This window comes from Toxorhynchites rutilus, chromosome 3, assembly GCF_029784135.1.
Source record: "Toxorhynchites rutilus septentrionalis strain SRP chromosome 3, ASM2978413v1, whole genome shotgun sequence".
In the NCBI taxonomy this organism is placed as follows: domain Eukaryota; kingdom Metazoa; phylum Arthropoda; class Insecta; order Diptera; family Culicidae; genus Toxorhynchites; species Toxorhynchites rutilus.
This window is the reverse complement of record NC_073746.1, coordinates 198,395,301-198,409,077: the sequence shown is the minus strand read 5'-3', so window position 1 is coordinate 198,409,077 and position 13,777 is coordinate 198,395,301.

Sequence of the window (13,777 nt, the reverse complement as noted above, 5' to 3'; positions counted from 1 at the left end):
AAATATATACATCCATTTTTTAGAAATATTTCGAATTTAGAAAAAAAGCAGAGCCCAAAAGAAATTCTGAAATCTATTGTACACACGAAGGAATATTAACACAACGGTACATTTTTTAAATAAAAATGGTATTATTGTTTGATATATGAGATGAAAAACCTTCGAAAAAAGTACATCCAGGAATGCCAGATAAGCAGTTAAATAAATGGCATCTCTGCCAGCGATTAGGCAGTTTATGATGACGGATAAAAACTTAACGAATTCATCGCGTTCGAGTTGTCTCAATGTGCAGAGCTGAGTTGGCGATGCGATTGACATCGCTAACATAGATCGGGTTGCTGTTGCCTAATGTGTAGACGGCCTTAAATGGCGTTAAAGTTCCCTGTGGAATTTTTGCCGTCTCAACGTATGCATTAGTTAGCGTCATTTATTAATACTTAGTTGAGATTTCGTAAGCCAAATAACACGCCTTGAATATATTCCGAGAGGCAAGTCAAGTCGAAGGAAATTTCTTTGACGAAAAATCCTTCGGCCAGAACGGGAATCGAACCCGAACACCCGGAAGATAATGTGAGACGCGAACCACTCGGCCACGGGTGCACACAAGAGTACACAGATGCACAGAAGGATAGCTGAAAGTCTAAAAAATTTAAGAATAAAAAACCTAATATAACGTAATAACAACGTTAATTAAATTTGGAATAAAGTAAACAGCTATACAAATAACGGGAAATGTTGGGGAACAAATTGCTATTATTCATAAAGCTAACATTTCTATCAATGTCAAGCCACAAAATAGAATCAAAATTCAAAATGAAATTTAAGGCAAAAAAAATGAAATGATCAACACACTGAGAGGAAAATTTAGTAAATATGACGAATTTTTTTGGTACATGTTACCAATTCTCTAGTCATTTTCTACCCTACTAATCATTGGTACATGTTACAAAAAAAGAATGGTAGGCACATATGTCAAACAAACTACAAATTGTTGGTCCAACATTGGTGCAATAACAGTGAAAAATTTGCTTCATATTTGTGAGAGGTAATCATCAGGGATAATGACAATATTTTTAATAATTATTTTGACGTAGGACTACGTCTAACCGGAAGATATAGGGGGTGAAATGGAAATCTAGGCACTGAACAAGAAGGAAAAAATGCAAGATTTGGAACGCTTATAACTCGAGCATTTCTCAATAGATCGCAAAGGTTTTTGCATCAATTGATAGGAAATATATCTACGCATCTATCATAACGAATAACATTTCATTTTTCTTGAAATAAATAATTGAATAATTGTGAAATATCAAGCATTGTCCAAATACACTATGTGCCCATTTTTGATTGGTCCATTTTGTGCTCCTCAAATCGTACCGACCAAAACGGGCAACCAGAGCAGCAGCGAAATAGAATGAAGCACGATTGGAAAGGAAAAAGAAAAAAATGAGGGAAACATTGGTCGCAGTCTCACACATGCGTAATTCTCGAGCCAGCCAGTCAGCTTAAAAATCCCCTCTCCGCTGCCGTAACGATCATTCTCATCCGAACCGTACACCACATCGTTTCGCATCACCTCACATCAACAAACCAACACAAGCAGCCATGGTTGGATATGGCAAAGGAGGAAAAGTGAAGGGAAAGGCAAAATCCCGCTCGAACCTTGATCTGGAGTTCCCGCTCGTGTTGATCTGGAGTTCCCCGCAAGGGTAGCTAGGCCGAGCGCGTTAGTACCAGTATACCAGTCCACCTAGCCGGCGTTATATAGCTTCGGCCGCCGAAGTGATCGAGTTAGCTGGCAAAGCTGCTCGCGACGATAAGAAAACCTGCATTCGGAACAGAACACATTCGGTTCGGTGGACATCAAGACAACAGGCAGTTGCAGCGAGTGGCGAGTGGCAAACGCAATCGCAAAACGGCATCAGGTAGCAGAAGAAAAAAGTTTGTTCTTTATACAAACTGCTTTGGTGGCAAATCCAGAACAAGGCGGCTTCGAGGGCGTTCGAAATGGTTTTTTTCAAAACCACGAGTACTAAGTTTTCTAAATTGGAACCATTCCATAAAACAAGGCGCTTTTCAGGGCCATTAAACCTTCCAAAAAAGAGTTTAGGAAATAAAGTTCAATGCTTTCTAAAACATTATCCAAAATAATAATAAAACACAAATTGATGTTTTCATAATTTGTTTGCCAGGATCTGATGAGTATGTGAATTTGGCAGTTGTTCTGAGCTTATTGATAGTTGGGGACTTCCCTGATTATTCAATTTTCACCAATTCTTAAATTGTTTCCAGATTTAAAGTACAGTAATCTACAATTAGTTCGACATTTAGCTAATTGGACGGACATGTAATGCGACTTATTTAGTTGGACATTTTTGTAAACATAGAGATCCAAATTATGACCCCACATTGAAAGTCGACACTGTACCACTGTCATCGCAAATGTTCAATTACAGGTTAAAATTACCTCCAATCCGGCACTGAGTGGTGGTAATGCGATGTGCCATTGAATGTAATTTACTGTAAAATATGTCACAAGCTGGATGGGAAGAAATTTTCCAACTGTGAAAGCTGTGGCGAGTGGCAAATGCAATCGCTAAACAGAAAGGTTTAGCCGAACAAGATGGGGATATCGAGTGATAACAAAACAATAAACTCTTTAGACTTTTTGTGATCCTGAAAAGGACCTTTTTTAGCCTATATGTGAATCCAACGAGCGAACAAATCGTAATGAATGTATTTTTTTTGCCATCGCTCCCTTTTAACGCTCATTCGTTCGTCTCGTTGGACCCGCCCCTTTGGCTGAGTCTGCCGATTTGTCTCTATCCTGTGAGTGTGTACCGCTAGAGTATAAAACACGCGGACCCCAAAAAAATATCTTATTTTCTTTCAAACCGTAAACCCGTGTGGTTGTACGGCATCGGCATCGTGTACTCAACAAAGGAGGAAAAAAGAAGGGAAAGGCAAAATCCCGCTCGAACCGTGGTGGTCTGCAATTTCCCGTAGGTGCATCCGCCAATTGCACCGGAAAAGGTAGCTAGGCCGAGCGCGTTAGTACCAGTGTACCAGTCCACCTAGCCGGCGTTATATAGTTTCGGCCGCCGGAGTGATCGAGTTAGCTGGCAAAGCTGCTCGCGACGATAAGAAAACCTGCATTCGGAACAGAACACATTCGGTTCGGCGGACATCAAGACACCAGGCAGTTGCAGCGAATGGCGAGTGGCAAACGCAATCGCAAAACGGCATCAGGTAGCAGAAGAAAAAAGTTTGTTCTTTATACAAACTGCTTTGGCGGCAAATCCAGAACAAGGCGGCATCGAGGGCGTTCGAAATGGTTTTTTTCAAAACCACGAGTACTAAGTTTTCTAAATTGGAACCATTCCATAAAACAAGGCGCTTTTCAGGGCCATTAAACCTTCCAAAAAAGAGTTTAGGAAATAAAGTTCAATGCTTTCTAAAACATTATCCAAAATAATAATAAAACACAAATTGATGTTTTCATAATTTGTTTGCCAGGATTTGATGAGTATGTGAATTTGGCAGTTGTTCTGAGCTTATTGATAGTTGGGGACTTTCCTGATTATTCAATTTTCACCAATTCTTAAATTGTTTCCAGAATTAAAGTACAGTAATCTACAATTAGTTCGACATTTAGCTAATTGGACGGACATGTAATGCGACTTATTTTGTTGGACATTTTTGTAAACATAGAGATCCAAATTATGACCCCACATTGAAAGTCGACACTGTACCACTGTCATCGCAAATGTTCAATTACAGGTTAAAATTACCTCCAATCCGGCACTGAGTGGTGGTAATGCGACGTGCCATTGAATGTAATTTACTGTAAAATATGTCACAAGCTGGATGGGAAGAAATTTTCCAACTGTGAAAGCTGTGGCGAGTGACAACAAATCGCTAAACAGGAAGGTTTAGCTGAACAAGATGGGAATATCGAGTGATAACAAAAACACAACACCAAAGGTTCTTTTCAGAACCATCAACATATTCATAAAGAGTAAACAGTAAACTAATCCATTTTTCAGGTAGATAGGTAGGTATTCACGTAGGTGAAGAAAATAAAACAATATATTTAAAATATATATTTAACAAAAGCTGTCCCCTTTGTATAGTCCTACGTCACTCCGGTTATGTCCCCGACATTACCCACCCGTCTTTTTTTAATTTAAAAAATTGTATTTGATTGCGTTTAATTCTACATACTTAGAATACATTATACTAATAACTTATTCTATAAACAACATCAATAATTCTCGTTGAAATCATTCTATAAACTGCGTACAAAAGGCAAATTTTAATCGCAGCCTCAACCACCTCAATTTTATGAGCATTTCCAAAGCAAGTTCCCGAGCAAGTTCCCGTTCCTCTTCCTGCTGCATCACTCCGATTTGCATTAGCTGATTAGCAGCTGATTAGCAGAGTGGCGGTAGAATTAGCACGTTTCATCCGTATTTTGTTCTCTCGTGTCCCTATGAAGAAAAGAAATACATATGTTAATGATATTAAATATGCAATAAATTATGTATGTTCACCTTAATTTTTTTACGGTCGATGATGTGTTGAAGAAAGATTCCAACTCGTCGTTACCTTCAGTCCCATAGCTTGGATGGTTTTTGGTAAACAAGTATTACGAGTCTGGGATCATGCCAGCTGTAAAGACAAGGAAAAAATGTCAATAGTGTTGTAATGTATAGAATATAACTGATGTTTATCCTTGGCGGGAATATAAAAACAGTTTCCCGATCGAGGTGACTGATGTAATGATGTAAAAAAACGAATACTTATCTCCGATTTGTTTATGATGAATGATTGTACTGCATATAATTTAAAGGCCAACTAAAAAAAACAAAATATGGTATTAGGTCAATTATGTTTTTTTTTTCCAAAATATATTTTTTATTAAGGCACATGTGGCGTTAGCCTGACGGGGCCGGGAGTCCAATATTTTGACAATTTTTGTTTTACAACTATGTTAGTAATATGTAACCGATTACTCGCGGTTGGCTCGAGGTTAGTATTACAAGTGTTCTCATAATTGGTATGTTGCAGTCTTCGATGCTCTATACGTGTGCCCGACACGGGCTACTTCCTATTGGGATGCAGCTGACCATTAATCAGCAACGCCCCCTAGTCTGTACCACATATCTAGCGTGGTGCGTCTTTCTCGACTCGAGGAATCCAGGATAGAATGGTCACTAGCCGGCGCAATCATCAGTTCGTGTAGAGTTGTCATGAGCGGTACAACCTCTGGCTCTTGTTGAATGATCAGTGGACTGCACAACCTTTGGCCCGTGCATCTGTAAAGAGTGTGTGTATGTATTGCCGCGACTAAGTAAAAGTTTATCGATCGGATAGGAGGGATATGAAACGGGGACACAACGAAGGAAACATCATTAAACGTTGACATCGGCGTTTCTGAGGAACAGGTATAGATGAAGCAGAAGATCAGGATCCCGGCTACCTAAGATATATCGGGGATATCCGATTGTCTGCCTTTTGCTCTCAGTGCTCTAGAGAGCTGAGAGCGGCAGCATGGAACCGGATACACGACCAGACAACATGCTCGATGTCGTGGTAGCCATCGCCACAATCACAAAGATTGTTTGCTGCGAGCCCAATGCGATAGAGATGCGCGTTTAGGTTGTAGTGATTGGACATAAGCCGAGATATCACGCGAATGAAATCACGACCGACATTCAATCCCTTAAACCAAGCTTTCGTCGAAACCTTAGGGATAATCGTGTGTAACCAGCGACCGAACTCATCTTCACTCCACATGCGCTGCCAACTAACGAGTGTGTCCTGACGAGGAATGTGAAAAAATTCATTATAGGCAATTTGCCTTTCAAAAAGTGTGCCTTCTGAAGCGCCCACCTTAGCTAGCGAGTCCGCTTTCTCATTCCCCGGAATCGAGCAATGAGAGGGAACCCATGCTAAGGTAATCTTGAATAATTTTTCGACCAAAACACTCAATAGATGTCTTATTCTTGTTAGGAAATAAGATGAGCGTTTATCAACTTTCATTGAGCGGATTGCCACTATTGAGCTGAGACTGTCTGAAAAAATAAAATAATGGTCGATGGGCAGTGTTTCAATGATCCCTAGAGCATAGTATATCGCACCCATTTCTGCGACATACACGGAACAAGGATCTTTGAGTTTGAAAGAGGCACTGGAATTTTCATTGAAGATGCCGAAGCCAGTGGACCCGTTTATGTATGAACCGTCAGTAAAGAACATTTTATCAGATCCAACTTTCCCATATTTTTCCGAAAATATCGACGGAATAACATTGGAGCGTAGGTGATCTGGTATTCCATGGATTTTTTGTCGCATGGACAGATAAAAAATGACAGAGGAATTGCAAAAGTATGGGAAGCAAACTTGGTTGGAGATGCCTGGTGAAGGGTGCACGTCGTGGGTAAGGTACTCATGGTATAAAGACATGAAACTTGACTGAGGAGTCAGTTGGAGTAGATTTTCGAAGTTATCAATCACCAATGGATTCATGACCTTGCAACGGATGAGAAATCTGTAGGATAATTCTGTGAACCGAAGTGTAAGCGGGGGTACTCCTGCCAAAACTTCGAGACTCATCGTATGTGTCGAATGCAAACACCCCATGGCTATACGCAAGCAACGATATTGTATCCTCTCCAGCTTGAGAATATGAATCCTGGCAGCTGATCGGAAGCAAAAACTGCCATATTCTAACACTGACAATATCGTTGTTTTGTACAACTGAATGAGGTCTCCTGGATGGGCACCCCACCATGTTCCGGTTATTGTTTGGAGAAAATTGATTCTTTGCTGGCATTTCTGTTTCAAATACGCAATGTGTCTCCCCCAGGTACATTTAGAATCAAAATATACACCCAGGAATTTGAAAAACATAGAGTGTTGGATCGTTTTGCCGGATAGGTAAAGCTGGAATTGGGCGGGTTCGTGCTTCCTAGAAAAAACGACCATTTCAGTTTTCTCCGTAGAGAATTCGATACCCAGCTTGAGGGCCCACGTGAACAGATTGTTCATGGTATCTTGCAACGACTTTTGCAGAGCGACGGGATTAGTACCCGTGATGGAAATAACTCCATCGTCTGCAAATTGTCTCAGCGTGCAGTCTCTAGTTAGACAATCATCCATATCATTGACGTAAAAACTGTACAAGAGGGGGCTTAGGCAGGAGCCTTGCGGTAGGCCCATAAAACTGTAACGAGAAGATTTTGAGTTGCCATGAGAGAAATTCATGTGCTTTTCTGACAGTAAATTGTACATGAAATTATTCAGAATTTGTGAAAGTCCACGATTATGAAGCTTCTCTGAGAGAATTTCCATGGAAACTGAATCAAATGCCCCTTTGATATCGAGAAAAACGGAAGCCATTTGTTCTTTGCGAGCAAATGCGATGTGGATTTCAGAAGATAGCAGCGCGAGACAATCATTCGTCCCTTTACCTCGGCGGAAGCCAAACTGCGTATTTGACAGCAAATTGTTCGTTTCGACCCACTTGTCCAAACGAAGTAGAATCATTTTCTCTAACAATTTGCGAATACAGGATAACATTGCAATCGGCCTATACGAGTTATGATCGCAAGCCGGCTTGTTGGGTTTTCGTATGGCTATCACTCTCACTTGTCTCCAGTCATGCGGGACAATATTCAGCTCCAGAAACTTGTTGAACAAGTTCAGCAAACGCTGTTTTGCCAAGTCGGGAAGATTCTTCAACAAGTTGAATTTGATCTTGTCCGACCCCGGAGCTGAATTGTTACATGAGAGGAGGGCAATTGAGAATTCTACCATCGAAAAATTCTCATAATCGCATTGGAGCGGAATATCGCGTACGACGCTTTGTGCAAGAACAGAATCGGGACAAACCTTCCTTGCAAATTTGAAAATCCAACGGTCAGAGTATTCCTCACTTTCATTGGTATGGTTCCAGCCACGCATTCTCCTAGCCGTATTCCAAAGAGTACTCATAGCGGTCTCCCTTGACAAACCATTGACGAACTTCCGCCAATATCCACGCTTTTTTGCTTTAATCAGACCTTTTAGTTTGGCTTCTAGAGCTTGGTGCTTTCGAAACCATTCCACTAGTCCAGTTTTCCGGAATTTTTTGAAAGCGGATGATTTTTCAAGGTAGACCTTTGAACATTCCTTGTCCCACCAAAGTGATGGAGGACGACGTCGGAAAGTGGTCGCCGGTGCACGTTTCTTTTGAGCTTGAAGTGCGCTATCGTAGATCAAACTTGATATAAAATTATACTCTTCTAGGGGAGGAAGTTCATGCATCGAAATGATTGCTTCAGATATTAATTCTGCAAATTTTCTCCAGTCAATATTCTTCGTGAGGTCATACGCAATATCGACTGACTCACTAGATTTTGATTCATTGGCGATCGATAAAATTATTGGTAGGTGATCACTACCGTGGGGATCTTGGATTACCTTCCATGTGCAATCCAGGGATAATGAAGAAGAGCAGAGAGATATGTCTAGCATGCTTGCCCGTGCAGGAGGGTTGGCTATCCTAGTTGCTTCCCCAGTATTTAAAACTGTCATGTTGAAGTTGTCGCACAGGTCATAAATCAACGTGGCACGGTTGTCATCGTAGAGTGACCCCCATGCTGTTCCATGGGAGTTGAAGTCACCTAAGATTAACCGCGGCTCCGGCAATGCCTCGATAATATCAAAGAACTGATGGCGGCCTGCAGTAGTCCTGGGAGGAATATATATCGAAGCAATGCAGAGTTCTTTGCCATTGATTTGTATCTGGCAAGCGACAACTTCAATGCCTGTAATCGATGGGATAGTGACTCTATAGAAGGAGTGACGTTTTTTGATCCCCAATAGTACGCCACCAAACGAGTCGTTACGATCTAGGCGAATAATGTTGAAATCGTGAAAATTCAGCTCGTCGGCTGAACAAAGCCATGTTTCACAGAGAGAAAATACATCACAGTTAGAACTGTGAACTAAAAATTTAAATTGGTCTAGTTTAGGGATGATGCTTCTGCAATTCCACTGTATGACAGTGGTCAAATCCTTGACCTCTTGCGCTGAATTAGGCATCGAGGGAAATGAACGCTGCTAAAAAGCCACATTTTTCTTTCAAAAATGTTCTCACAACCGGAAGCAAACATAATACTATGCTTTTAAGAGGATCATTTATATTTAAAGCATTTAAAATGTTATCCACAAGGTCTGAAAGCGCAAGCAGGCCAGGTAGTGGCTGTTGCTTCGACCGCGAAAATGGAACAGACGTGTTCGTTGTTGTTCCGGGAAGTGCTGAGGACCCCTGGTTGGTAGCATGACCACGTAAACCGGGAGGTACTTGCTTCGGCCTATTCTCAGCACGTTCAGTTCGAGGCTTCATTCCAACTTGGGAAGTTTCGGTATTCTTTCTGGGGAGTGAAGGAAAAGAAGTAATTTTTCTTTTCCTGATGGCACCCTGCGATGTACCGGAACATCCGGCATTGGGAGCGTCAGCAACAGGCTCGTCGTTCTGCAGAATGGAGTAGGGATTGTCCTGTGTCGTTGGCACGGAACTCTTAAGCATTTCTGCAAAAGTCCGCTTGGAACGTTCCTTTAAGGAACGCTTGAGTTTTTCCCCTCGTTGTTTGTACACCGGGCATTGAATAAGATCATGAGGAGTCCCGCCGCAATGAAGACACTTGTGCTCTTTCGCGCAAGGATTCTCATCATGGCTCTCTCCACAATCTGCGCAACGTTTTTTATTGCAACAATAGGCGGCCGTGTGACCGAGCAACGTTTTTTATTGCAACAATAGGCGGCCGTGTGACCGAGTTGCATACATTTGTTGCATTTCATTACCCGGGGTACAAACAATCGAACAGGTAAACGAAGTGCCCCTATTGCAACGTAATTTGGAAGGGTGGAACCCTCAAAAGTCACACGAAAAGAGTTTGTCCGATTGAGAATTCTTTTGTCATTTTTATGTGACACAGATTTCAGTCGATCGCATGCAAGAATCTTCACAGTTTTTAGTGTGGAGTTCTTGAAGCGACCGACACCATCGATTATCTCTTTTCGGGTCAAACCCTTTTCGGTTATTACGCCGTCTATTTCGACGTTGCAACAGGGTACGTATAAACGATACTCAATCGCAAAGAGGTCGCAGCGCGTTATTTTGTTCGCTTGGGTCCTGCTTGAGACGACAACTCGTAGTTTGTCTGGCCCCATCCGTGTAATTTCGGTAACGTCAGAAAAATGTAGAGTTAGTTCCTTCGAGATACGAATGACATTGAGAGGTTTGGATTTTCGTCTAAAGTACACAATGAATGGGCCTTTGGAGCCTTCAGGGTATTCTTTAGGACGAAAATCCAGTTTCTCGTCGATTTCCTCATCCTCGGAACTATCAACTTCGTAAACATAATTTTCTACCTCAATTTCTGCTTCATCCTCTTGCTCTTCAGGAGGAGGTTCGGTATCAGAAATATTCAATTGCGTCAACGGGGGGTCCTTTCCGCCCTCAGCCATATTAGAAAAATCGGCCAACTGTTCGATATGAACAGAATATAATAATTATCAAAATGAATAAGTAAAAAAAAAAATATTATAAGGTTATGCTGCGGATAATATTTATATTAATTTATTTTATTTATATAAAATTCTAAAATGAAAAAAAGTTCAAATAAAATTTCAACGGTAATGTAACCAAGAAAAAATAGACACCCCTAATGCCAACGTTTGCCGATTTGGTAAACACACAGATGAACAATGGTGTAAATCGAGCACAGATGGTAGAAGGAATGATAGGAGGACAAAAGAAAATCAACTTATACTTGCCGCTGCTGTGTAGCGTGTGTGATAAATCTGTCTGAATTGTATCCTCTGCGTCTCGGTCGCGCACCACTTTGAGCTTCGCTCTACTCGCAAGCGCAACCGATGAAAAAAAACACAGTCTGATTCGATGTGGAAAAAAACACCTTTGTTGGATCGTTTCGAAAACCTATCCGATCTACTTGCGAGTTATCGAACGAATCTATTATGTTAATATGGATCAAAATTTCTTGTAATATTTTCCCCGCCGAAAATATGAAAACAAATTCTCGGGGGAATGAATACATAATTGAATTCAATAAAAACAAAGTGCTTACCTCCAAATCGCTTCGTCTCCAAAAGACAAATGGCGATTGCGAAGTGCGCACATCACAGTTGTTAGGTATGACAATAAAAACAAACTTACTAATGGTATGAAGTAAAATATACGAATTCCTGGTAGAAACATTCATTGCGTCTGACATCTTTTTTACGCAATTTTAGTAATATTTACAAAAAATGTGTATATTTTACCAATGTTTTTGATACTAAAAATTTGGTAGCTGCTTTTACTAAACTATTTCTCCAGTGCAGGAGGAGGGGTATAGATAATGTCCACGCTTGTCCACGGAGGGGAAGGGGGTGTCGAAAATCGTGACTTTTCTTTCCACGTGGTATGTGGACAGCTCCTTAGATGTGAAAAACAAGTGATTAACTAATGCTATGATCTGAGCGCCACTGACATCCATGTTATAATGGATACAACGTAACTTTTTTTCGTCCCTTGTAACAAGATGATTTGTAAATACATTTTATGATAAAAAATGTAGACCAAAAGATTTGCAAGTTTGACACTTTTTGACAGATAACACATGGTTAAATTTAAGGCTGATTTAGACGATGCCAGTCAGCGCTCTAGTTGAAGTATCCAGTGAATAGAGAACAGACACTCTGTTCAAGTTAGAGGCCAATTACTTGTTCGATACTGGTACAAGTAACTTGAACAGAGTGTCTGTTCTCTGTTCACTGGATATTTCAACTAAAGTGCTGACTGGCATCGTCTAAATCAGCCTTTAGTACAAATACTAATTTATTGTCACTCTTCAAGTATCAGCATTAGCAAATAATGTCAAAAAATGACTGAACCATTTAAACATGTCAGTACACGGTTTGAGAAACAAATCGTAGAAAGTTCAAGCAAGCAAGAAGTAGATATTTGCTCGGCTTGTTTGTGCCAAGGCGCCTCTATATATACCAGGTGAAACAATTATATGAAATGCACTTTCAGCCATATTGGAATTGCTGTCGGTATTGTTTACAAACAGCTGCCGGCGGCTCTCTAGAAACTGCCACGACGCTTATTCGAACGATGCCTACTATGTTCGGCTTTCGCAAATTTATGTGAAAAAGAAGAGATGATTTTGTAGAATTTCATTCTCATCCAGTTCATCCACTACTCTCGCATGTGAAAATGCAAAAATGGCGTATCCTAGCAATGACGAAACAAACAGCCCCGCGTCCACAAACCGTAATCCCCTTCTTATTGAAGTGATGATGTTGCTTCACCTGTTATACATTTATACAAGCGCCTTGGGTCAAACCAAGCCGTTATACTATAGGTGGACCGCAATGTCAAAATTGCTGTTCGGCCATTGCTCGTGAAAAAACAAATTTGTTTACAAAACAAATCATATCTTTTGGTGACAAATGCATTCGTTGGCAAAATAGCTGCTTGCGCTTTACTGTAGGCAGGTAATTTTCTGGATTTTTTCGTATAACAATTTCTCATAATTGCTTCTACTTTTTCAGAGATCTACAATCAGCGGTCGAATGAAAAACAGTGCAGAAAGATGTTTTGAGTATATTTTCCAAGCAAGCAGCGTTTTACTCGTACGTGGTTTTGTTGAGCATTTAAAAGAGAGTGTTATTTTTTTTGTTTTATCGCCAGGGCAAAAGCATGAAATAGTATCGTACGTGGTACGAATTTATCGGCACAATCTGATCAAGGTCGGAGGCATCATCAAACGGAAACTACGCGAGAAACTTTTCGAAGAGATAAAACTGCGCCACAACACTCGTGTCAAAATGGACGAGTTCGGCTGGGTGCTGATGAACCACGATTCGATAACACTTAATGAGCCAATCCAACAGCATGCCAATGGTAATCGACCAAATCATTTTAAATTCAACATGGAGCGGTTGCGAAACCTACTGGAGCAGGACGAACAGAACAATCACATTGGTAGTTCGGTTTGATATATTTATTCCGCAAACAAATTCCTGCGTATGCTGGATGCAATTTTACAAAACGACAAAGTTTTGAAGGAAATTAAGGAGATGGTAGTGGCAAATCGGCTTCTATCGGAAATTCGTTATGTGACTACGGTGGAACGTATGCTGAAACACAATTTGGACCCCTCTTTGCGCTGCTGCTTTGTATGCCGAGAGTATTTCCGCACTGCCGATGAGTATACCAGTCATTTCAAAAAATTGCACGGTGAGAAATTTCTTATTGTTGCGGCGGTGGATCGATTTCAGACTAGTCAAAAGTTCAACGTTCTACAGCACTACAATGCCCTTAATCCGGTGACAATATTCACGATTTGCAACGTATACCACACAGCCATAATAAAAAAAACAAGAAAAGATGGGTCTAATATTTTACAATAAAGAACAAATCTACCACTTTCCACGAAAATCGGAGAACCACTATATCGGTTCGACATGAAATAGCTGATACATATAAGGCAGAAAAAAGGTTTAACTTTGGAATTCAACATCCTATATTTCCTCGTACCATTAAGTTCATGTCGGTTGATGTCGGTCATCGTAGCTGCTGCCAAGGCGCCTAGAAGTATATCCTAAGGTGGGCCAACTTGCTAAAACGACTCTTCAGCCATCTTGGAAGTCTACTGTGTTTTGTTTGTAAACAATACACAATACGCTAGTGGCGAAGCTCGCTCGTGATCAGTCTGTC